At 36.8% G+C, this 26,282-nt stretch overlaps 1 long non-coding RNA gene across 2 annotated transcripts in view; it reads right to left on the bottom strand.

Moving 5' to 3' along the window:
• The window catches only part of LOC143665316 (uncharacterized), a 78,393-nt gene extending 59,376 nt beyond the window's left edge, over positions 1-19,017 (bottom strand). Inside the window, exons 1-3 of one of the 2 annotated variants that reach the window (XR_013166871.1) lie at positions 18,915-18,991; positions 11,279-11,395; positions 9,347-9,474 (exon numbers count right to left, since the gene is read on the bottom strand). This is a non-coding gene — a long non-coding RNA (uncharacterized LOC143665316). Of the gene's footprint in view, positions 1-9,346; positions 9,475-11,278; positions 11,396-18,914 lie in introns of both variants that reach the window. The other variant, XR_013166872.1, reaches the window with a different exon arrangement.
• Between the last annotated feature and the right edge of the window lie 7,265 nt (positions 19,018-26,282).

The raw sequence follows: 26,282 nt of genomic DNA on the forward strand, positions 1-26,282 counted from the left end.
GTTGTTAAAACACCATTATTAAAAGTTAAATTATTTAAATGTCAATTAAATTAATTATATTTCTAACGGGTAATAAATAGTCAAACAATCATTTCCTTATGTTTTATTTCATTTTGCTATTCATTACTAATGCTCTCAAGATTACTTATGTCTATTATTATGGAGAAAATGTTATATGATGGTGAGTTACTGAGTGTCTCTTCCCAAACTGCATTCAGTGACATCACATCAGAGGCCCGAAATCACTATAGTGGGAATATTTAAATCATAGAAATCGGCAAATATGACAAATCAGGGCTTGAATTATTTTGTTGATTGTCAAAACTTAAGAAAGTGATGGAAAGAGCTGTTGCTTGGTGTGCATGGAATGTTTGTAAATTTGGGAAACTTGTAAATTAAAAAAAAGAAAGCGATGGAGGAAATGTTAGCAGTGTCGATTAAAATGAAAAGTATAGCATATCTGTAGCCATTACACTGTGAAAACCCAAAATGTTCTACCTTATTTGAAAAAAATATTTTCTGATTCAGCAAAAAGAGTCATTCACATCCTTAATGAAAGTGTGAACTTTCAAAACATATCTGCACGGTTTAAATAAATGAAAAAAATCAATCAACCTTCATGTCGTAACTCTACCGGCTCATCAGTTGCAATAAGTTGACTAGGGATACAAACATTTGGCCAAAAGCAATGAAAGCATTCTGAGTATATGGAATTCATATATAAATTTACATATAAAGTTGTTGTATATTTCATTATTTATAAAATGTATACTACACATCCTTTCAATAATGTTTATAATAAACTTATGAATAAATTTACATGGATTTTTTTCCAGAGAGTTATGTACTTCCAGCACACTACTGTCCATTCCCACATCCCTCTCTCCCCACCTCCATCACACCATGTAAGTTGAGTCATTTTATAACCTGGCTTTCACAAAACTTTCCATGTGACAGAACTTTATAAAATATGTCATAGGCTAACGGCATAGCAAAGAGAATATACAGTTTGGAGTGGCATATTTTCTTCCCTGTTGAATGTGACTAAATAAACTTGTGATATATTAATAAGTTTGCAGAGGCTAATAACCCTTTCCATTTCAATTTGCAAAAATACTCCTTTCTGTGGTGAACAGATCATAGTAAGCACAAAAGAATAAGCCAGTATGTTACTTTTGTACAACTCATAGTTTTACATTTCTGCGGTTTAGGTCTGTGTTGCCGTATCTAGAGGGTCAATATGTAAATCAAGAAATGGGTACCTGGCATTTCTGACTCTGCTTCACATCTCAGCAACAATAATCATCATGAAACACAAAACAGAGCTAGCTTACTATTTGAAGCAGAAAAACCATAGCACTCTAACTTTGACAAGATTTTTCAAACACCTGTTTTGCTTAAAATTCAAAATATCCTCTCATTAAATGTGCCTCAATTTATGTAAGATGACTGTTATGTCAAAGTTATTTTATTTTTGTATGATAGAAAAGCATTTTTAATTCATGTTAGGATAAAATAATGCAAAACTTTTAACTTCTATTTTCCAACATTTAAAAATAAAACTATGAATCTTCTAGTCTAGTTTATTGAATCTGTTTCTTTTTAAAGTGTGAGGCCCCTTGTGTCTGGACCCACATTAACTGCACAATATAAAGTCGAAGTTCTTCTGAATACTTTGGGAGGCACTCTAAGAAGAAAAGCTTTGCAAGAATCAGTCCTTCCTTATTAACCTACACCTCTTATCCTACCTCAGTAATTCACTGGCCAGACATGCTCACAGTTCAAACAACTGGTTAGTATAGCGGTTGTCAATTGACTTATTCAACTCGTTGACTGGTTTGAGTATGCACAGCTGGCCCCATGAATTCTCTCAAAGGGAGTTATCCTGTGGAATTTAAAAAAATAAAATAAAATACAAGGTATTTTCCTGGAAAGCATTGTGTGTCTGGAGTTTATTTCCTCTACCAATTTTACAAAGCCTGAGTCTGCCAGATTTCTGAGCACCAAGAATACAGTATTTTTCTAAGCTTTTAGTCTCTCTAATATATTACAGAGATGAACTTGACTCTGCAGTATCTCTTCACCTATGACTCCATGGATGACAACCAGCTGAAAAGTGAAATATCAGGTCAATCAAAAGTATCAGCTGATACTTTTCTTTACACAACCCCAATGGGTTTACCCGATTTTCTTCCTCCTTGCCTTAGCTAACGGTTTGGAGGACTGGTGTCAATACAGACTTAGTAAATATGAGGTTGAGGGTTATAGAAGTGATTAGCTTAACATGATTGTGAAAGTAGCTAAAATTGAACTAAACACCATAAACAGTATATTAATAAAAATAACAACAACATGATTACTATAGACATTGTGAAAAGAAACAGAAGGGCCAGAAGATTGATGAGACAATTTACTTCTACTCTTTCGTGTACATCTTTTAGAAGACCTGACTGTGATCACCTTTCCTGTGGTAGCTGTCTGATACAAACATATGTAAACTACAAAGTGAACCTTTGGTCACATTAATGGGTTTTCTAGTTTGCTAGCTGCCAGAGTGCAATATACCAAAAACAGAATGGCTTTTAAAAAGGGGAATTTAATAGGTTGCTAGCTTACAGTTCTAAGGCTGAGAAAATGTCCCAGTTAAAGCAAGTCTATAGAAATGTCCAATCTAAGGCATCCAGGGAAAGATACCCTGGTTCAAGAAGGCCAATGAAGTTCAGAGTCTCTCTCTCAAGTGGCAGGGCACATGGCGAACACAGTCAGAGTTTCTCTCATCTGGAAAGGCACACGGTGAACACAGTCAGGGTTCCTCTCCCATCTGGGAGGGCACATAGTGAGCACAGTGTCACCTGCTAGCTTTCTCTCCTGGCTTCCTGTTTCATGAAGCTCCCCGGGAGGTATCTTCCTTCTTCATCTACAAAGCACTGACTGATGGACTCTCTGCTTAATGATGCTGCAGCATTCTCTGCTCTCTCTGAATCTCTTCATTCTCCAAAATGTTTCCTCTTTTATAGGACTTATCAAGACCCACCCAAATGGGTGGAGACATGTCGTCACCTAATCCAGCTTAAAAACCACTCTTGATTAAATCATATCTCCAGGGAGATGATCTGATTACAGTTTCAAACATACAATATTGAATAGGGATTATTCTGCCTTTAAGAAATGGGATTTAGATTAAAACATGGCTTTTCTAGGGGACATACATCCTTTCAAAGCAGCATACATCCTTTCTGGAATCAGTGGAGTGATAACCTGGAAAAAGTCAGAAAACTCAACTTTGAATCTAATTCTAACACGAGCTTCATGAATTTAATCTTGTCAGTTGTCAGTTCAACCCAACTCTCAATTTTCTTCTGTGTAAAATTAAATTAATAAAGTTTCTAGCATCTCCATGTTTTTATGAAGATGGAAGTTGATAAAATATATTGAAGAGCTTCATAAATAGCATTGCTGAACATGGAGCACCCCTAGGAAGACATAAGCTTGGCCAAGATGATGATCTAATAAGAAAGCTATCTGGAAACCAAAATCTCTTCTGTACCCACAGACATCAAACTGGTTTGGTTATCTATTGTTAATCTGAAAGAAAATTTCAAGTTGCATCTTTAAGCAGAAGTAAAAATGGTTAGTTGAGGAAAAACATGAACTTCACTGAGGAACAAGGAAACATTTACTATAGACTTATTTACTATTATATAGTCAAATAATAGTAGTAATAATGCCTATAATATATTGAGCACTTAATATGATTTGTACATTTTTCTCTGTTATATATTATGCTTAGATAAACAATTTTAATTTTAAAAGCAGAGAACAAAAGTACATACAACTATAAGTATTATGTAGCTAGTTTTCATATTAGTTTCCAAATCCTTCTCACCAAGGAGACAGTGAACACTTCATCTAGTATTGACCACCCTGACAATGTAATCATAAATTATCATTATTCCATTCTTCTCCAATAAAGAATTTTTTTACCTTAGTTTGTGAATTGTATTCCTTTATACAATTCAGGACATTCCCAAATGTAAGGTGTCCACATAGTTTCAAGGTAAGCCTGAGTGAGTTAATCAGCCCAGGGAGAGAGCCTACCATAATTATAATGGTGACAAATGCCTCATTAGAGAGGATCAGCACAAATTGGAAATTTTCTTTTAATACATCAGCAAGAAACATTATAAGCTTAAAGCTTAAGGATCAACACTTTAGAACATATTTTAAATAATATTTTGGGTCCTCTTTTTTTTGTAAATGAAATTTTTATATTTAAAGTGCTGGGATATATTTCAAAATTGTTTTCTTGTGGGAATTGTTTTTCAACAATGATTCCTTGAATTGTAGGACTAGAGGGAAATTTTAAATAATTTGTCCCCATGCCCTTATTCTATAACCAGACCCCAAAACAGATACATTACATTATTGGGGTCATTGAACTAATTAGTGTTAGAGTTGGGACCTAAAAACGAATGCATTGCTCCCAATGTTTTATTTTTATGTGTTTATTATTATATTATTCTTTATTGTGGGAGAGATTATTACTGCTCACCAAACCCTCTACATTTCTCAGCCTGCCTTGCAGTTAAGTTGGGGCATGTGAAAAGTACTGAACAAGGAAATCTGTTGAAATGTGACTTTGTGACTTATTGGACCAAGGCAATTTAGAGCTGGTGTTCCTCCTTATGCTCAACCCTGGAGGACATCTGTTCCAACTGGCATAGGTACCAGATGAAAGCAGCCCAGGTCACTGAGTCATCTTTTGGAAGAGAGCCACACAGGATAGTCATATAAACCATATTAAACTTTGAGCATGAAATAGTCTTTTATTGGGTCAAGCCACTGAGATTTTAGGTTGTTTGCTACTGCAGCATAGCCTTATCCAAATATACCTGTTAAACTCTGTTTAATATCAATAGTCAATGATATTAAAGGCAATAATCAATTATTATGATAAATTTATGTATGTAGTATAGCACATGAGGCTTTGTAACAGGTTTCCCAATTCAACCCCAGTTCCAGTGGAATTAGCCTTTGGGCAAGTGGTTTGAACTTGGGTGAGTTACCTAGCTACTCAGTTATTTCTCATTTAAAAAAACAGAGTTGTAAAGATCAAACGAATTAATCTAAAGCTATGTGTTGACATATATCAAGTGTACAAAAATAGGAGCCAAGTATGTAAACAACAATTTAAATTTGCCAACCTAAAAAATGTTTTTGCTATTATTCACTCAAGTTTATTAAGCCAACAACAAACATTTTTTTTTAAAGCACTATGACAACAGTGAAAACAGGGAGGACAGAGAAAACAACAAACATTTTTAATGCAACTATATGACCAACACTAAATTGGATGTTGAGAATACAAAGATGAATGAATTAGGGTCTCATTTTCATAGCATTCACACCCATTATAGAAGCCAAACAGATTGACTACTAAAATTCCAAAAAGCACCATGAAGGACCTTTTACCAGATTTTCACACCTATATCTTATCCACGAACTGTAATGCATTTCCAGTGCCTTCTAAAATGCAATTTGAGAATTTTGGGCATGAGTAACCTAACTGATGTGGTTGAAAGTACATCAATCTCCCATTTCACTCCCTGTGTCCAGTTTCTCCTCTCCCTAAACTATTCTCTAGCCTGCCTCCTAGAATATAGATCTAATTAAATTGTCCCACTGCACAGAAACCTTTGATGGCTCTCCATTACATATAGAATGTTGTATAGCAGCAAGATTTACCTACATGTCCCAAACTATCCCCAGCTATCATCCTGTGGTAGTTAGATTCAGGTGACACCTTGGCTAGGTGAAGGTGCCTAGCTCTATGGACATGAGCCAATGGCATGTGAACCTCAACTGTTGTTGATTACATCTGCAGTTGACTAGGAGGTGTGCCTGCTGCAATGTATGATGTTTGATTTAATTGGGTGGTGCTTAAATAAGAGAGCTCAACATAGCACAGCCCAAGAAGCTCAGCATACCTCATCTCAGCCACTCACAGCTCAACCCAGGCCTTTAGAGATTCAGAAAGGAATCACCCTGGGGAAAGTTGTTGGAACCCAGAGGTCTGGAGAGAAGGCCAGCAGAGATTATCCTGTGCCTTCCCATGTAAGAAAGAAGCTCAGTTGAAAGTTAGCTGCATTTCCTCTAACGAAATAAATCCCCCTTTTTAAAAAACCAATCCATCTCTGGTGTGTTAAATTCCAGCAGCTAGCAAACTACAACACATCCTTTCATGGTAAAGAAGAAAAAATGAGATGTAGTTTAAAGAGCACTGGACCAGAGCCCTCAAATATAGGGCTAAGCCCTTCCTCTTACTGTGTGTGTAGCCTTGGGTGAGAAACTTAACTTCTCTAGGTGTCAATTTCCCTGTCTATAAAGAGGAAATATTATCTGTTCTTTATATCTAATAAGGTTGCTGTGAAATTTAAATATCATAAATGTGAAAGTGACTTATGATTTATAGAATAGAAGCAGTAAATATAAAGTAAAGCAATGATTCTCAAATTTAGTATCGGAAAAATATTCTCCTGGAGATGTTATTAAATGTACATTTTTCCAGGTTCCATGCTAAGAGATCTTTTCTTTTCTTTTTTTGGTTTTTATAAAGGGTATTTATTTAGCTACACATTTACTAATTTGGGAAGGCACAAATTTGTCTGCTGGTCCTCTCTCTTGGTTCCTGGGTTCAAAAGGCTTTCCCTAGGGAAGTTCCTTTCTACATATCCAAACACCTGGGTCTGAGCCAGCTCTGAGCTCTCTGAGCTCTGCTGTGCTGTGCTCCTTCTATCTCTCCTGAACTCCTTTTAAGCCTCCCTTAGCGAGGAAGGCACTTCCCTTAGCCAACCTCAGATGTAATCAGCCACAGATGGATTTTGAATTTCACATGCTGATGACTTAAGTCCAGAGCAACAGAACAACTGGGCACCATCACCTGGCCAAGTTGACACCAAACCTAATTACTACATCATCCACACTAAAACACTCCTATCTTCCCAGATATTGTGCTTTAAGTCCCTATTGCCCATGCTCAATGCTCCTGGCAACCTGTATTCTAATTTCTATCTCTATGAGGTTGCATATTCTATTATTTTCTTCATAGTTACCCTGAGGCTTAACTTTAGCATCCTACTTTATAACAATCTCATTTGCTTTTTAAACAATGTTTTTATTGAGAAGTTTTCACATACATATAATCCAATCATATTATATAATCAATGGCTCACAATAACATCACTTATTGTATATTCATCACCATGATTATTTTTAGAATCTTTGTATCACTTCAGAAAAAGAAATAAAAAGAAAAAAGAAAAAACTTATACATCCCATATCCCTTATCCCTCCCTCTCATTGACCACCAAAATTTCATTCTACCATTTGTTACCCTTTATCCCCCCTATTATTTATCTTATCTTTATTTTTTTTTACTCATCTGTCCATATCCTCCATGTCAAAAGATTTTGATACAGTAAATCCAGAGTAGGGACAGGTGATCCTCTTGTTTACCAAGCACCCCAGGTGATTCTGATGCAGGTGATCTACGGGCCACGCTTTGAAAAAAAAGTTGATGTAAGGTGCCATAAATTCCAGAAAAAAGAATCCTACCCAACATAAATGTTTCTTGACCAGACAAAAATATATTTTGATCAATATCTACATTTCTATATTCACATGAATTTTAAAAAAATGGAAATTTCTGTTAGACTACTAACAAACTGGAAATAGATATATAAGCATCTAATACTTATTGAGACCCAGATTTTCACAAGTTTTCATCTCATTTTTGTCATTGGAAATAATAAAAATACATAATTTTACTCCCAACTTTATGATAAGGAGACCAGGGCTCAGGTGTCATAGAAACAAATTTCAAATCTCTAGTGCCGTTTGGAATGGAAATTGAGAACCCAAAGTCAGACTACCAAAGCCATGTGCTTTCGACTTCTCATGGTTCCCAGCCAGAGTCAGCATTGGCCAGAAACAAAGACTTTTTGGCAGCTTTTGTCATATAAAGGTGTCTGTTATCAGTCCTGACAATCTTCAATTCACAAATCAATGTTTCCTATTACCAGCTCTGCCTCCAGACATTTTTGTCTCTGAGACATTGAAAGGTGTAGTTTGTTCATTGTAGTTATCACTTCTCTATATTGACTACGTATGCCCCAAGACAGATACCTGTGGTGGAATAAAGACTGCAGCTGTCCCTAAGAAATCTGTCCTGATCAGAGATTAAGAGGAGAGTGATGATGATAATATTGAAAGTCACCTCCTTCGGTAGATTTCCAAATAAAACTCCGCTCTATCTCCATAGTGAGAAATGTAAACTAGGAAGTGATTTTAAAAGAGAAAGACAAAAACTAATACTCGATTACTTAAAAGCATTTTTTAAAGACCCTTTGGCAAAGAAAAAATTAACAAATCTAAATGCCTTATATTTTGTCATCTGATTAATTTGTACATTTTTTGTTTCTTTTAACTATCAATGAAAGGAATGAAAAAGGGTCATATGAGGTTCTGATAAAAAACACAGATGTTGTAGTAAAAAAGAAAGAAAAGAAAGACAACCTACCACTAAAACTGGTTTATCTTAATGTTGCCAATTAATAGCTATAATAAAGTAATTTACAATTTAAAGATGCATAGTAATATAAAAATTTTATGTATAAAAATAATAAAGCCAAGAAACATTTAAGTCCCTATAAATCTTCATTTTTACTTGAGAGAGCATTTATATTTTTATTTATTTCTTGGTGCCTGTTTTAATCTAAGTGGTCACAAAGCAGTAGTAGAAAAAAAATTTCAGGAAATGAAGCAAAGTAGTGAAAAAAGAAAATACAGAAAAAATATTTCAAATATAGAAAAACATTATGTACACCAGCTATAATCTACTATCCACAGATTTTTAAAAATAAAAAAAAACATACAACAGATGTGCAGCAGAAACAGAAATTTTTACTTGTGCTAATCTGAGCTGACAGCTGTTACTAGAGCTGACTCTGTAATACTTCTGTCATCACTTCTGAAAAGCAGCTTTTCAAACGTGGAAAGGGGAATTTGCAAATATGACAGGAAAATTTAGGATATAAAGGTAGCTATTATCAGTCCTGAAGTTTATCACCTTTTAAACTCACAATCAATATTTTCCCACTACCACCTCTGCCTCCAGACATGTTTATATGGAAGCTTTGAAAACATCACTTCAATTGTACATACTCCTTTTCACACAAAAAAAATTGACCACATTTTTGAAGGAGCTCTTGTTGAAGTTTGAAATTCTTATGCTGCAGATCAGCTCCAGAGGAATATGTCTCCACCTGTAAATGCTCAGGTGACTCACCAAGGAAGGCTGTAATGGAGTAGTGACTAGCCAAGGCTTTAAGTCAGATGATCCAGGTTTAAACGACACCTCATAACTTTGGGATCCTGGACAAGTTATTTGATTTCTTTGAACCTCTGTTTCTTCCTCTGCAAAATAGAGATAATGATAGCGTCAACCCACATCAAGGATGCTCTGAGTATTAAAAACTATACAAATGTATAACATATATGATAATACAATATAATGTGTATATATACATATACATGTGTATATATTAGATACATATGTATATATGTTTATATAGACAGAGATACAGATATAGATACAAATATAGATAGAGATATTTGTGCTTAGAACTATGCCTATTGCATCATACATCTACTCTGTAGGTGTTGGATGCTACCGCTGCTATTTATGGTTAGCGCCCATACAACTTACAATGTACAGATCTGTACAGTCCTGCAGATCAGACTGGTGCACTGAGAAACCCCAAATCTGTGCCTCTGCAAAACTTAACCGATAAGAATAGGTCAACCACACATTTTTTTTTTTCCACTGAGGAGTGTTTTGAGGCAGTTAAATGTAATGAATGGACTGCCTGTTTGGTATGGTGCGTGGAGAATATGACCATGACTCAACTCAAAGCAATTTCTTTCACTCTCAGTTCTTAGTCACAAATGAAGCAGAGGGCATCAAAGATGTCCACAACTTCACATTCAGTTTGTGACAACCAGGGGGAGTTGGTCAGATTAATTACTTTAATGACACGTTTCAATCTGTGCTTATCTCAGTATTTAAGTATAAGATAGGATTCTTTATTGCATGCTTTGGGACAAGTTTTCTAAGTCTCTGAACTGACTTTGTGGCTAGCGTGGAGGAGTGAGGTATTTCCCTTTTTGGGTGTGGTTTTCCAAAAGAGAGAGAGAAATTGTTTCTCTTACCGTATAGTAACTTCATTTTCATTTTCGCTAACCAGAATAATTTGTATGGGGAATAAGCATACGCAACAGATCGTTATTCTTTTGGCTATACAAAAAAATCTCAAGTCTTCCCTTTCTGAACACACCTGTCCCCAAATAGTTCTACCTCTCTGCTTTTCTTCCTGCCAAACATTGATTTTTCTCAGCATTTATTTAATGGAGTGAAAATTAAGAGGGTCACATTGGTTTGGTTTGGTTTTTAATCTCTTTCAGCTCTTTATTTTGATAAAATATGTTTTCAGATACCAACATTTCCAATACGTCAGCTCTAGCCTGGAAGAAGTATAGTTTTTCATTATCCTTTCTAAGACCACAGGGAAAAGACTAAGTGTGAGCTTTTATAGAGATTACCAAAGATGTGAATCCTTGCATTGCTTTTTTACATTTCTACCAAAGTCAGTGGTAAATTTTTTCAACTAAATATTTTGAAGCAGGAAGACCATATCTTCAACTTTGAATTGAGCATGGTCTAAATCCTAAATGTGGCTCTTTATTTGCCTTGTCATCAGAGATATCTCAACAATGCAATAGTTAATCAACAAAAAGCAACCGAAATGTGCAGGACAATAGAATAATTAGGGAACTGATAGTATCCTTCCTGCCAGACAAACATGCTCACAGAAGGCTTAACTGTCACATACCTACAGCTTCAGCTGTTTGCCTGTTTTGATAATAGCCTGAATGTCAAAATTCAGCTGCCAATACAAAGCTGTCAGCTTTCAAAATGCTCTATGGAGTGCTTGTCCCTCAGAGCATAAATTCCAAGAAGCAACTGAGCTGCCCTACAACTTGACAGTTTATCCTAGTTCAGGAGAGACTCGCATTTGTGCAAATCTAGGAATTGTCCCTGCAGCTCTGCAGATGAGGAGATGTGATTGGAGAACGACCTCTCAGGAAATGACACAGTGACCATTCAGTTCCTAGATACTTAAATGGCTTTTAAGGCTTCTAGAAAATGAAGCTAACTAACCTCGATGTACTTTCTGGATCACAGCTGGGCAGAAGACATTTAGGCAGTGTTTTGACTAAATTCTAAAGGTGGAAAATGATGCCCTGAGATCAGCTCTTTCCTCTGCTGGTGACCCTGCTAGATAGAAACAATTTCTCCAGTTATGACTGCAATTTCACTTCAAGCATTACATAACCCATATCATCTCATCTTCCTAAAATAAATTATTCATGTCATTTGGGAACTCACGTGGGAGCTGCAGGTCAAATGCCCCATTTGCTGCTAAATCACTGTTAATATTTTTCTTTTTCTTTCTTCTGATTTATTAGCTGTTTACGCAGAATATTACTTGACTATGATACATTTTTTTTGGTGCAGATTTTCTGTGAAAAGACACTTCATCATTTTCCTTTGAATCCCCAAGGTCAAATTAAGGATTATCAGTAACCTTGAAGGAAATAAAGCACCAATCTCAAAAAAATTCACAGCAGATACAAAAAGACATTAACTGATACTTTCCCATCAAAGTCTCATCAAAAGCTATTTAAGAAAACAGTTTGCACTAGCGGAAAACCTGAGTCACTAGTCTGACTTTGGGATTTGTATGTCAGCTCCTTCACTTCTTAACAGAGTGACATGAAGCAAATTATTTACTTTTCTTGGCCTAACTGTCTTCTCTAATGTGAACATATTACTGGCACCAATTTCTTTGAACCATCATTAAAATTCAACTAAGTAAACACATATTATCTGGCCAGTGCCAGACAATTAGTAAACCTTTATAAGTATAAAGTCTGTAAGTATAAAGATCAGGAGATCTTGTCTATTTATTCACAGATTTATCTCGCACATCTAGAAATATGCTTGGCCCATAATAGGTACTCAGTGAAAACTAGTTGATTGAATAATGGATAACAACTCACTAAATGTATCAGTGGATGTCCAGCTTTTTATTTATGACTTAAGCAGTGCTATGCATTAATAATCTCAACACAATTAGTAGCACTAGATTAAAATATTTATGATGTTGATGACACTTACCCATGTTTACAAATACTTATTGTTTATAAAATGATTCCATATCTATAATTTCACCTGGTCAACAGAACATTTATGCAAGTAATGAGGTAAACACTATTGTACCCATTTTGCAGAAGAGATAACTGAGGTTCACTGAGGCTGAGGGATTTGCCCAGAGCTGCATACACAGCTGGGTAAACTGGACATGGACCCAAAGTCAACTACATCTGAATCAGCGACTTTCCCACCAAAATTTTTTGCTGGGGATTGAAAATATTTCTGTCGTATAGGACTTGCTCAAGATATAATAATACTTGGCTAACCCAGGATTTTACCTATGGCATCCAATTCTCCTAACATCAGTTAAGAGACCTCAGAGGATTAGGATCTACACAGACATACTCAGATTAATAGCGATGGCTGCTCTTTAATAATGAAAAAACAATTTTCAGACTTATTTATTTCTACTCTCCTTCCCATCCACAAAATTCATGGCAAAACATCCTAGTGTCAATACCTTTATCACGAAATTGCATTTAGAAGCAATGCATGCAGCACACCTTTTAAATTCTGCTGACTACATGGGGCATCAGTGCAAATGCATGTGTGGCATCAGGAGATCTGGGAAACGCTATCATGACAGCTGTCAATCATGATCGTCAAATTCCAAATTTATGAATCACCTTGTATAGATGGAAGGATAGTCTTAAAAACAGTATTTCAGTTCTCATCTCTTGCTTTCAGTGTGGTTCTGGAATAAAAATGTACACTCTAAAAAGAAACTTTATTGTTCTGAAATCCAACTGGGGCGATTATCCTTAATAAATTAATTAATAGAAATTTAAAATGAAAGAATAAATATTAGCATGTTAAATTGAGGATCTCCAAGCACAGTCTTCCAATTTAAGGCATGTAGTGACTCTTCTGAACCCACAGGTGCCTTATATTTTCTATCTGTCACAGGCTTACTTCCTTTTTTCTAATACCAAGGAAAAATGACAGTGAGCATAAGAGATAATCTTGGGCTTTAGACTCAGACCTACAATTACTCCAAGACAGTTATGACAACCAAATGAGATTGAGTTTGTCATTCTGCCCACATCATTTTCATACTCTGTATGGATCACACGCAGTTTTATGTCTTCAAATTACTCATGCACTAATATATTTGGTTAGTTAGTTTTCATTAGCAATAACCAAATTTAGAAAATATTTCTATGGGCATCAGTAGCTATGTGGGTGTTGTTAGCTGATAGATGGAAAATCCAAATTGGCTTCAAGCACATGCCTGGTGCCTTGGTGAGGTGAGGAAAGCTGAAAGGGAACTGTTGACCAGATCACGTACTCATGGGCTCTCCAGCATGGCAATCTCTAGGTACTGACGTATATAGCAGCTCACATCTCCTAAAGGACTCAGGAAGTGGAATCTACCATTATCTTAAGGCTGAGAGGCCCAGAAATTGCCACAGGATCACTTATGCTATGTCTGTTGGTCAAAGCAAACAGAACACCCACCCAGATCAGAGAAAAGGGACATTAGGCTGCATGTCTCAATGAGAATAATGTTAAAGTATTTATAACTGTCCTTAATCTGCCATATGATTATTCCATGGTTAAAATCACAACTAAACAGCATCCGCTGTGAAAATGTGTATCTTTTCCCATAAATTATTATATAATTTTATTAATAATCCAAATGTACCTATGATAAATTGTACACAGTTTGGAATTTAAAACTGACTACAGAACATGATGATATAAACAAAGTCCTTCTGTCAACAAATAGAAATTTAAAAAAAATTAAGCAGAGTGGTTTTTGTGATATTTGATTTCAGTAATGTACTGGGTAATTTCATAACTACTTTTTTTGTTAGTTGCTGAAGTGGATAGGTTTGGTAGTGCTAAAAACTAAATTTTTGTTCTACAGGGTACTTTAGTTTCTCATTAAATTTAATTTCAGATTCTATGATAGGAATTATCAAAAACAGAATTAATCAGCAATCTACCTCAGAAGCATTTGAAATCATATCCCAAAATTTATTTAAAAAACTAAATAAATTTGAAGATTTTTTTTGTTTCAGTTTTCAATTATTAAAAAAACTCTAATCCTTTGGTAATTATTTTCATAGGCCATTTAAAAATGTCTTTGGCATAATCTGTGCTTCATTTTTATAATTAATCTTTCATCCACTGGAATTAATTGGGTTGAAACAAAAATATCTAAACAAGTCAGCTCCTCTATTTAACCTTGAAATCTGAAGTCCAGTGGGGCTATTATGAGAGAAATGTAAAATAATATGCTATAATCTCTTCACATAAAGATACTGCTAAATATCAGGGAATTATACTGGCTCTCAATAGACCAAAGTATATGAAACCAAAAAAAAAAAAAAAATTACTTAAAGATCATCAAATATCAGCACAATTTTGGTCAATGATGGTTTGATTAAGAAATGCAACTTTTGAAAATAATTTCTCATTTAGTATCTGTCTACCATAAATCCACATATGATCCATACAAAGCCTTCCTCATTCTTTTGACTTAAGAGCTGCCAAGTGTCAAAGAGCTGCTCACTACTGAGACAGATTTTTTTCTTGAAGTTGATGACAAAATGTTAAGTAATGTCCCAAACACACCAAGAAGCCAAGGGCATGGTCCCTTGTAAATTAAAAATATCCGTGTGCACTATTATTTTCCAGTGAGTAGTTGAACAATAAGTGTACAAGAAAAGTTCCTCGATGAAAGAGATAAAGTCTGAAGTAGGTGAAATATATTTGACAAATATAGTGATCTATTGTGTCACCTTTTACATAATTAAATTTTCTTCAGTATTTCCATATTTTACCTTTTTTAACATTTTAACATCCATGAAACCAGGATTCATCAAACAGTTGACGATATGGTATAAATATGATTAGCAATGGGTTTTTTCTTCCTTTCTTTGTGGTTCATAAAATAATGGTACATTTTTAAATTGGCATCTTATATTTGATTGAATATGAAAAGTTTTACTTGTTTCACCTATTAGATTGGGAGACTGGGATACCAAAAACAAGAATTAAATACATAAGGTTTTTATAAATACATCCAAACAATTTGGGGAATTTTACCCACCCTTTTGTCATGGAGATCCAGGACTAAATTATACATACACCAATATCAAATGTTTTGATTGGTTTAAAAGTAGATCCAGCTAAAGATGAATTGTATTCAGCTACAAATGTGCATGCTTTCTAGTGATATAGTATTATTTATAAATATTTTACTTTAAATAAAAAATTATTTAAACCTTAACAAAGTGAGGTTAAACCTTATTTAAACCTTAACCTCACAAAGTGAGGTTAAATCCAAAACCAGAATTTGTACACGCTTAGTATCTCCATGCCATACCAATGAATTTCTTAGAGAGTACTTTCTGCATTCTGCTCTAACAGAAATCTGGCACCATCCCCTAAAAGCATCACTTTCCTTGTAATAAGAGTGTTCATTCTCTTACATCCCAACTTCCACGGGATCTTGATGTAAAATCATGATTCTGTGTAACTCTCCTCCTATGTTTTGTCCAAACACTCCTCATTCATTCTCCACAACCTACCTCCTTTACTGCTGTGATGCATCTCTCTCCTGCTCTTTGCCCCATCACAAACCCTTTACTTGCATACACATCATCAGCCAAGACTTTATCACTGACTATTGAAGCTTTCAGATGCCTGCAGCCTATCATTCCAATTTATGTACCTCTTGATTCCCGTTGCTCCTACTCATCGATCTTTCCCAGACCTCCAGTCTTTTCTTAACCTCCAATGTGTCCAAAACTATCTTCAGCATCTCTCATGTCCTTCTCCACTAGATATTCATAATTACTTTATCCACTCTCTTCCTAGTGCCTCCAGTTTCCTTAACTTCCACCAGTCTCTAGTAGAACAGTAAGCTGTCCAAATAGCACACATGACAACACTGCACTCTCAACTCAAGACAATGGGAAGGAGGAATAAATGTTTAGTTGGTTAAGCCATGATTATTTTTGGCCTTTCGTCACAAGCAGACTAGCCTAATACTGATTGATACACCTTAGCTCCTTCACTTCTATCTCTTCTGAGCCATGGCAAATAGCTCTTCCTGTGTTTTTTTCTTGATCCCATTTCTGCCAGCCCCTTGGAGTCTTGTTCCATCCATTGCAACCTCCCTTTACCACATCTTCAACACCACTTGCTGCAATCCGATCCATTCCCTTCAGGATGTAGATATGTTCAAGAATCTCCCATGTTTAAAAACAAATAAAACAACAGATGTTATCTCTACTTTCCTCCTCCTTTACTACTGATCCCTTTCTCCTTTCTTCCCAGCCAATTTTCTCCAAAGAATTGGTTACACTTGCAATATCCATTTTCTTACCTCCCATTCATGCATCAGTCCATCCCAAACTGGTTCCTTCCCTCTTTTCTGAAACTACTGCTGCTGCTACCACGAATAATCTCCTTATTAAAACTTGATCATATTTACTTATATAAATTCTTAGCTGCCCTGTACACTGTTTATTCTCTTGCTCTCTCAAAACTCCCTCTTCCTCTTGCTCCCAGATTCCAGCTTCTCTTAGTTTTTTCTTACTCTTCTGGTTGTGACTTTTCAGAAAACTGTTTTGTACACTTTTTTTCAAATGACCATCCTTTATAAGTCAGTGTTCCTGAAGGCAAGGATATAAAAGGACATTTGCACACTGATGTTTATAGTAGCATTATTTACAATTGCCAACATATGGAAACAGCCCAAATGTCCATCAATGGATGAGTAGCTAAACAAACTGTGATATACACATATGATAGAATATTACACAGCTGTAAAACAGAATAAAACCATGAAACATGTAATAGTGTGGATGAAGCTTGAGGATATTATGCTGAGTGAAATTAGCCAAAAACAAAAGGATGAATACTGTATGGTCTTATTAATGTTAGTTCAGAGTAGAACTAACATTAATGAGTGAACTTTGAGAGTTAAAGTTGAGAACACAGGTTATCAGGAGATAGAAAGAAGGTTGAAATTGGGCAGTTGATACTGAAAGAGTACAGAATGTCCAACAAGACTGATTGTAAAGACCCAGAAATGGTTAGCACAATACTATCTGATGGTAGCACAATATTGCAAATAAATTGAATGAAGCTGAGTATGAGTATGTTTGGGGGAGGAGGGCTGGGGGCATGTATGACACCAGAAGGAAAGATAGAGGATAAAGACTAAGTTGGTGTAAACTTAGCAATGCTTCGATTAAACAATGATGAGTGATATGCAAATATAAGAGGGAGAACAAATGAATGTCAACATTGCAAGGTGGTGAAAATTGCATGGTATATGGGACAAAATGCAATCGTTGCTTACTAGGGTCTACAATTAACAGTAACATTATAATATGCTTCCTTTGAATGTAACAAAGGCAATAAGCCAAAGCTAAATGACAATAGGGAAGATATGGGGAAGGGGTATGGGATTCTTTGTGGAAGAAATGGAAATGTTCTCATGTAGATTGTGGTAGTGATAGGAATGGCCATATGATTATACGTGGAACCACTGATTTTTTTACTTAGGTTGGATTATATGATTTACGAATAAAATTGTTTAAAAATGAACAGAGACATCAAAGTGCTGGGAAATATATGGAAGGAGTGCTGTACCTATTCACTTGTTGGTAAGGAAGTAGAGTGGTACACCATTTCTGGAGGGCAGTGTGGTGGCTCCCTAAGATGTTGGGGTGGGGTTGCCATATGATCCTGCAGTGCCTTAGTAAGGTGTAATGACAGTTTGAAGCTTTCTGTACCCCAGAAAAGCCATGTCCTTTAATCCTCATTCAATATTGCTGGGTGGGATCTTTCTGATTGTTTCCATGGAGATATGACCCACTCAATTATGAGTGGCAATTTTTTATTAGATAGTTTCCATGGTTACCCATTCAAGGTGGGGTAGCTAATGGAGCCCTTTAAGAGCGAACCAATTTGGAAAAAGCTCAGAACAACAGAACCTACATAGCTAGAGACCTTTGGAGCAGAAGGAAAATGCCCCTGGGGAAACCTTATGAAATAAGAAGAGAAAGCTAGCAGACATTCCCATGAGCTTTCCCAGCTGAGAGGAAACCCTAACTTCATCAGCCCTTTTTTTGGAGTTAAGGCATCTTTCTCTGGATGCCTTAATTTGGATATTTTCATGAACTTTGAACTGTAAACATGCAACTTTATACACTCCCTTTTAAAAAGCCATTCGTTTCTGGTATATTGCAATTCTGACAACCTCAGGAAACTAGAACAAGTGTATACTTGGAGGAACTAAGCTTGGGACAAGAATGGACATTTGCACACTGGTGTTTATGATGGCAGTGTTTATGAATTGCAATGGATGGTACATCAGCTGAAGACTGGAAGGGAAAACTGTAATGCATACGTACTGTGAATTACTGAGGGGCTTCAAGAAAGAATGAAGTTGTGAGGCACGTGACTAGGTGAATGAACTTTGAGGAAAGTAAGTTGAATGAACTAAGCCAGAAACGAAAAGACAAAATTTTAACACTTCACTGATATAGACTAACTGTAATGTGCAAACTCTGAGAATTGACCTGAAGAGCACAGGTAATGATCAGGTAAGACTTACTGTAAATTTTCTTAGATTTAAACTCTTACAGTAATCACATCTATTCCAGAGTTTAACTGTTGTTTCTACATTCTGAGATGCTGAGCTCCTATGTATAACCTGGTCATTCCACGGAACTGTGGGTATTTGTGACATACCTGAGACAGAGCTAGAGTTCTGTAGTTATGAAGGTCGGCATGACCCCATACAACATCTCTTTAAAATATTGAAAAAGAGATGACTTCAATTAGAGTTATTATGAAGCTGATCTGGGTATGACTAAAGTAAACCAAACTAAGGGGTAAAGGATGATATTGACTTCATTTCTTTTTTCTTTTTCTTTTTTTTTTGCATGGGCAGGCACCAGGAATTGAACCTAGATCTCCGGCATGGCAAGAGAGAACACTGGCTGCTAAGGCACCATGGCCCACCCTATTGACTGCATTTTAAAACTTCAACTTCTGTTTGAGACCAAAGGAAAAGATGCCTATTCGGTGCAAAATTTATATTTTCGGTAGCACACTCTCTAATTTAACTTATATGGTCAGCTTATTTGAAAATCATAATTACGTGGAACCATGAATAGGGAGTGAGATCTTCTGCACAGAATGTCAAAAAGTATTTGCGAAGTGCCCTCAAGGGACTAGGGCAAAGGAGGAAAATATTGAATTTCCCCACCTGGGGAATATCTAATACTCTTGCTAGCACTGGGGACTGCCAATGTGATGGTACAGACACTCGATCTTGGGCATTGCACTTCTGAATCTTATTCCTGCAAAGGGGAAACTAAGCCTATTCATGATTACGCTTAATAGTCACCTCCAGAGAATCTTTTTTGTTGCTCAGATATAACCTCTCTCTCTAAGCCAACTTTGTAGTTGAGCTCACTCCCCACCCCCCTACATGTAACCTGACTCCCAGAGATGTAAATCTCCCTGGTCAAGTAGGACATGACTCCCAGGGATGAACCTGGTCCTGGCAACATGGGAATGAGAAATCTTTCTTAATCAAAAGGAGGAAGAGAAATGAAACAAAGTTTCAGTTGTGGGAAAATAGCTGAAAGTCAAAATGTTTCCAAAACACAGGGAAAGGTGTGGACCTCGGAACACCAGGTCCTGCCAGGGCAGAACACTCTCTTGGCAAGCACATGATTGTTTGAAGCAGGAAACATTCTGAATATTGTATGGCATGACTGAGATTAATGTAGATGTGGCAGTTCAGGCAAAACACAACTTACTAACAACCTTAAGATACATTCTGTTTTAAAGCTTCTCAGTAAATATGATAAGGAACTTGGGGCCAAGGCTCTTGTCCTTTGAGACATGAGTCCCCCACTCTCATCTTAAAAGACTCTTCTGTGTGAGCGTCTTCATTTTTCGGATTTGTGGTGCCTTCCTCGACCCCTCATGCTGAGCTGGTCTCAGCATTCAGTAGCTGAGAGGTTTCAAATAGAATCTAGAAATCTTTCTGGAGGTTATTCTTATGCAGTATATAGATATCTTTTTTCAGTTTTTGATGTATTGGAGTAGCTACAGGGAAATAGCTGAAACTGTTGAACTGTAATCCAATAGCCTTGATTCTTGAAGATGATTGAATAATTATAGAGCTTTTAAGGTGTGAATGTTTGAGTGTGAAAATCTTGTTACTGATACTCCCTTTACCCAGTGTAGGGATAGATGAGTAAGGAAAAATATAGACAAAAAAATAAACAATGAGGGCTATTGGGGTTATGGGATGTTTGGGGTGTTTTACTTTTATTGTTGTTTTGTTCTTATTTTTATTGTTTTTGGAGTAATGAAAATGTTCAAAAATCAATTGTAATGATGAATGCAGAGCGTTATGGTGATACTGTGATCCACTGATTGTACACTGTAGATGATTATATCACAATTTAAAAAAATCATTGAAGGAAAAAAAGTCAGTGTTCCTCATAAATCCGAAATGAGTAATTTCCTATTTTCCCTTCACAGACGCCCCCTGGATGGTCCCATACATCCTCAAGGCTTTAGCCATCATCTATGTGCCAAAGACTCCAAAATATTTATTTCCAGCTCAGCTATTTCCTCTGTTCTCCAGACCCGTATATACAAATACTGGCTGGATCTCCAATGTCCCACTGGCCCTGTATAGTCAAGCCCACATATACATTTGCCATCAGTCTCCTGATACTTATTCCTTCCTCCTACTCACCAATATTGTGAATGACCCAGTCCACCAACCAGTTGAATCAGAAAAACTGAATTCATCCTTGACTCTTTCCTTTTCTTCACCTCCCACATGCAATAAGCTCTCAAAGCATGAATTCTCTTCCTTCTTAATATCGTTTGAGTCAATTCTATTCTTCATATATTGCTACATCTAGTGCCTGAGCTCTGACTTTCATAACAAATCACCTAAGTTGTTTTAACTGCCTCCTAACAGATATACCTTTGCCCAACCTTGCCATGCTCCTAATTAATTTTCCATACTTTCACCAAAGTGATCTTTTCCTAAAAGGGAAATAAGATCAAGTCTCTTCCTTGCTTAGCATCCTTTAATGGTGCCACATGAGACAGACCCAGTCCTGAAGAAAGCCCAAATTTTCTAACATGGCATATAAGGGATATCGTTTTGTCATAGTTTCTTTCTTCTCTTGAATATTTCTACTCTTTACTTCAAAACACAGCTTGAATATCACTTTGTCCTGGAGTCTCCTTGGTCCCCTTTCAGTCTGACTTTCTAGCTCCACTTTCTGGCCTCCTCCTTCATTGCTCTGTGGCTACCTCCCCAGAAGACAGCTCTCAGAGATCAGCTATTGAGTTTTTTTAGTATCCTGAGCACATGATAGCCATTCAATATGTATTTTCTAATGAATGAATGAGTGAGAACAGTTTATCATATTATAAAATTCCATTTGTACTCTCATCTAAGGTTTACGAAAAACAGCACTTTGTCTTAATGTCTTGAAACAAAACCTAGAACCAAAGGAAGTATTTCCCAGAGGGACTATGTCCGTACAACACAGAGGGTCTGCTGGGTTAAACAGCAGTCCTCAGAGGTCCTGTTTATTGCCGACTCTTGAAGAAAACCTGTCTGGAAGATGATGAAATAGTGGTAATTTCAAAAGCCATTACCTGTGCCTAGATTGAATCATGATTCTAAAACTCCTCGCAACAATCAAGTGCAGAATCACATTTTTAAAATGTAGTGTCAGAGGGAAAATATGAAATAGTGTTTTGAAAATACAAACTAACTATATCTATTGGGATATATTTTTAGTTTCCTAAAATAGGTGCATTCATTGACACTCTAATGAGCATGAATCTGAGTCCACAATTCCAGGCATGTAAAAAAAAAAATCTCCATTTTCTATAACTTAATTTCTGACTAAACTCTCTCTGAGACTGCAGAAAACTGAATGTTTCTGCCTTCTTTGGATTCCCTGCCCCTTTAATAGGGTTCTTTCAAAGTTCCCGGATCTTCTGACAAGTCAAGGCATTGGGAGAAGAAATGGTGAATGGAGTACCTTGTCCTTAATTAACATCCCCACAAGTTGCCTTTGAGGTACACAACATCACTCTCAGCAGGTCCCTTCGTGTCTGTAGGTCTTTGCTGCTCTTTTAGGGGGGCCTGTCTAAGGCCTCTTTGCCCAGAGTCCGGAGGCAGCCTTTTTTTTCCTGGGAAATACCAAAAGTATAACACAGGTCTTCTTTCACACTCAATAAACACGAACTTTTCTCCCTTTCTCTCTCCAGACTGGGGACCATCTCTTTCTCTTTTGTGAAACACTCCCTAACACATGCAAAAGATTTTATCTAAATACCTGAAGTGGGGCATTTGTTTTTTTGTTTGTTTGTTTTTTTTTGAGGGGGTGCATGGTCCGAGAATCGAACCTGGCTCTCCCACATAGAAGGCGAATATTCTACCACTGAACTAAAGTGGGGCATTTTTGGTAATGAAAATGACTAAAAATAGATATTTCATAGGTAGATCACTTTTCCCAATCATTTTTCACCTTTGGGAATGCAATTAAATTCCAGATTAATTTAAACAGTCAAATTCCAGATTAGCAGGGCTCTTCCCCCTTTGAAACAAGACGAGGCTGTCACATCCTACAGCAGATGAACTGAGAAGGCGCTGAGTGAAGCTATCTGGAGAATGTGGGATTTATCTTAAGTGGGTAGCATCCCTCATGCCAGACCTGGAGCCAGATCCTCCAATTTTCAAGAAACACTGTAAATATGTTTTTTTGTCCGTGTGAAATCGCTTGGATTTTTAAATGTCAGGTCAATTTTTAAAAAACATTAATCTCCTACATAGACAGGCTAAACAAAGTACAGCCAAAGTTAGATTTAACCCATGAGTTGGTAATTTGCATAATTTTGACATAATTCATCACTCATTCAAAGAACCAGACTTGTACCAAATACTATACAGGAATGATTCCTTTTCATCAGTGATCCTGTGTAAATCTACTACCTTTCTTTTTCCATTTTGTAATCAAACTCAGATTTTTGCTGCTGTTAGGACAGGATTTCTTCTCTATCATTAGAAGTAAATTTGGCACCTCTGGCCCTTGGACATTACAGATCTAAGGAAAGGCATAAAGATAGGGCATCTGTATTCTTGGCTTTTCCTCTCTTTTCCTATTATTGCTACTTTCTGAACTCCTTCAGATCACAAGCAGCACAGCAGCCCCTGCCCAGCCCACAGAGCCCCACTCCCACCAACCTTTACAGTAAATGTTAGCAACTGCTGAGATCCCAGAATAATTTAGAATCAGACCAACTACAAAATTATACCATCTACATGAGAACATCTTGACTAAACCAATTGCATTCTTTTTTCCAGAAGCGAAGATTTCATACATATAAATTATATTTTGTAGTTACACAGGTTGCTTAAGACACTATTTGCCCTTTTGTTTCATGGATATAATTTCCATATGCACACTTTCTGACCTGAAACAGTGATTCCTTATATGTGGTTTCTTCATTGGTTAAATACAAAAGAGGAACTCTCCAAAAATCAGCATGAAACCATCTTACACATTTGCAGAGTTATTAACACATCATTTAACTTAGTAATCTATCTAGTTGAGGCATAAATGCTTCCAAAGCTTTTTTAAGACAAAAAACTTTGTGTCTTAAAGCAACGATGATTTAGTATATGCCTGATTCTGCAGTTTGGCTGGTCAGTTCCTCTCTGGTGTTGCCTGGACTCACTCATTTGACTGTATAGAGCTGGAGGGGAAGTGGGGCCGAAGGCTCATGATGTCCTCACTCAAGTGCCAGGGAGTGAGTGCTGGCCATCCCTTCGGGCACCGTGATTCTCCAACCAATGGCCTCTCATCCTTTCATAGGCTAGACTGGCTTTCTCACTGGTGGTCTTAAGGCAGAGGGGGAAGGCAAAGGCTTCTGCAGGCTCCAGAATTTGAAAACACTCACTCCTGCCTCATTATGTGGGTCAAAGCAAGTCAACAGATTTGTTCCAGTGGCATAGCTCCTCCTGATCTAGCTTCTTACAAACTTCAATTTAAAAAAAAAAGTTATCTGACAGTCCAGATTCAGGCAAGTGGGGAAATATCCTCCACCTCTGAATGGGAGGAATCTGCACACAAGGATGAAAAGAATTTACAGCCAAATTTTGCAATCCACTGCTGTATTAATCAGTGTTCTCCAGAGAAGCAGAACCTACAGGATATATGTTTATACACATATACACAAACACAGAAAGAATATTTATTTTGAGGATTTTGCTTGTGAAGGGGCTGGAAAGTCCAAATTCCATAGGGCAGGGAAATTCTAGTAAGAATAATATTGAATCTTGAGTCTGAAATCCATAGGGGAGACCAGCAGGCTGGAAACCTAGAGATAAACAGAAGGTGTAACCTTGAGGCAGAATTTCTTTCCTCTGGAACCCTCAGTTGTTGCTCTTGAGGCGTCCAGCTGATTGGATGAAGTCCACACATATTGTCAAGGATACTCTCCTTTACTTAAAGTCAGCTGATTGTAGATGTCATTCCTAGTTACGGAACACCCCCACAGAAACATTTAGGCCAGTGTTTGACCAAACAACTGGACTCCAAAACGTAGTAAGTTGACATAAAATTAACCACCATGCCACCTTAACTGAAAAGTTGACACCCTTCTCCAACTTGTCATGACTCTCTGTCCTGTTTTCTTTTTATTTTTGACACCTGTCTGCACACCCAACTTATATAACATGTGGATTCTCTCATAATATTTTTGCAAATGTTATTCTGTATAGAGTAGCGTAAACTCTAAAAATCTTCTGTAAAATAAAACGACAAGAATAGCAGTCACTTCCTATATGCCACTATAAATCCTATCACTCTTACCTTTCTCTTGTTCAAGCTGCAGCTACTCCAATCACTTTGCAGAGGCTGCAATCTAGTTTATGGAGGCAGGACTCCTGCTAGGATGTGTGGAATCCTGGACAAATATTTTTAGTGAATCTCCTGCCTATATAAACAATGTGACTCACCCAAAAACAGCACACCAATATCATTCTGGAAGCCCAATCTCCCCAGTGACACAGAAGAAAGGTGATTCTGGCCATCTGTCTCAAGACTACCCTGTTCCCTGAGGCATCAGATAATCCATGTCATATTTCCCTGCCCACCCTCTGTGGTGGATAGTTGCATGCAAGTTCAGACTCAAGCTGACATCTCAAATCTCTCTGCTTTTCAAGCTAAGGGGCTTCTCCAAATCTCAGGAGTCTTCTCAGTCCTTCTGCAAGTACTACCCAGAAAGGGAAAAGAGTTATTGCCTCCAGAGGTAATTCTCAATAGATGGGGGATGGGAAACAATGGATAAATGTCTCAGCTTCCCATCCTATGGATGGACAATTCTGAGGGGTATTTTGCACACTTTTCAAAGTTCCTTGTGGAATAGAACCACCGTTGTTTATAGCAGGGACCACAGTAATGCTCTGCTATGCTGTTTCTTTCTTCTTCTTCTCTCTCTCTCTCTCTCTCTCTCTCTCTCTCTCTCTCTCTCTCTCTCTCTCTCTCTCTCTCTCTCTCTCTCTCTCCCTCCCCCATATTTTTGCAATATACCCCTGTATTAGCATTCTCCAGAGAATGCCACTTTCTACTTCTTGAGATGAACTTCCAAATAAATTACCTGCATCCCAAGTTCTTATTCAGGCTCTGTTTTCAGGGAAACCTAAAAAACCCTCTTTTTGACAACAAATGTACAATTTAGAAGTGTTGGAGAAAGGGTGTTAAACCATACTGGTGAAAAGTCATCATTTATATGGTTTCCATAAGATCCCCTTGGAACTGAACAGTCAATTGAGAATAATACTAGTCAGTTGTCAGGTTTATAACATGCCTTCATATTGGTTATCTTTTTCCTATCTCACTCTCCTTTTCCCTCATTCTTA

This window comes from Tamandua tetradactyla, chromosome 21 (genome assembly GCF_023851605.1).
Source record: "Tamandua tetradactyla isolate mTamTet1 chromosome 21, mTamTet1.pri, whole genome shotgun sequence".
NCBI classification, from domain to species: Eukaryota; Metazoa; Chordata; class Mammalia; order Pilosa; family Myrmecophagidae; genus Tamandua; species Tamandua tetradactyla.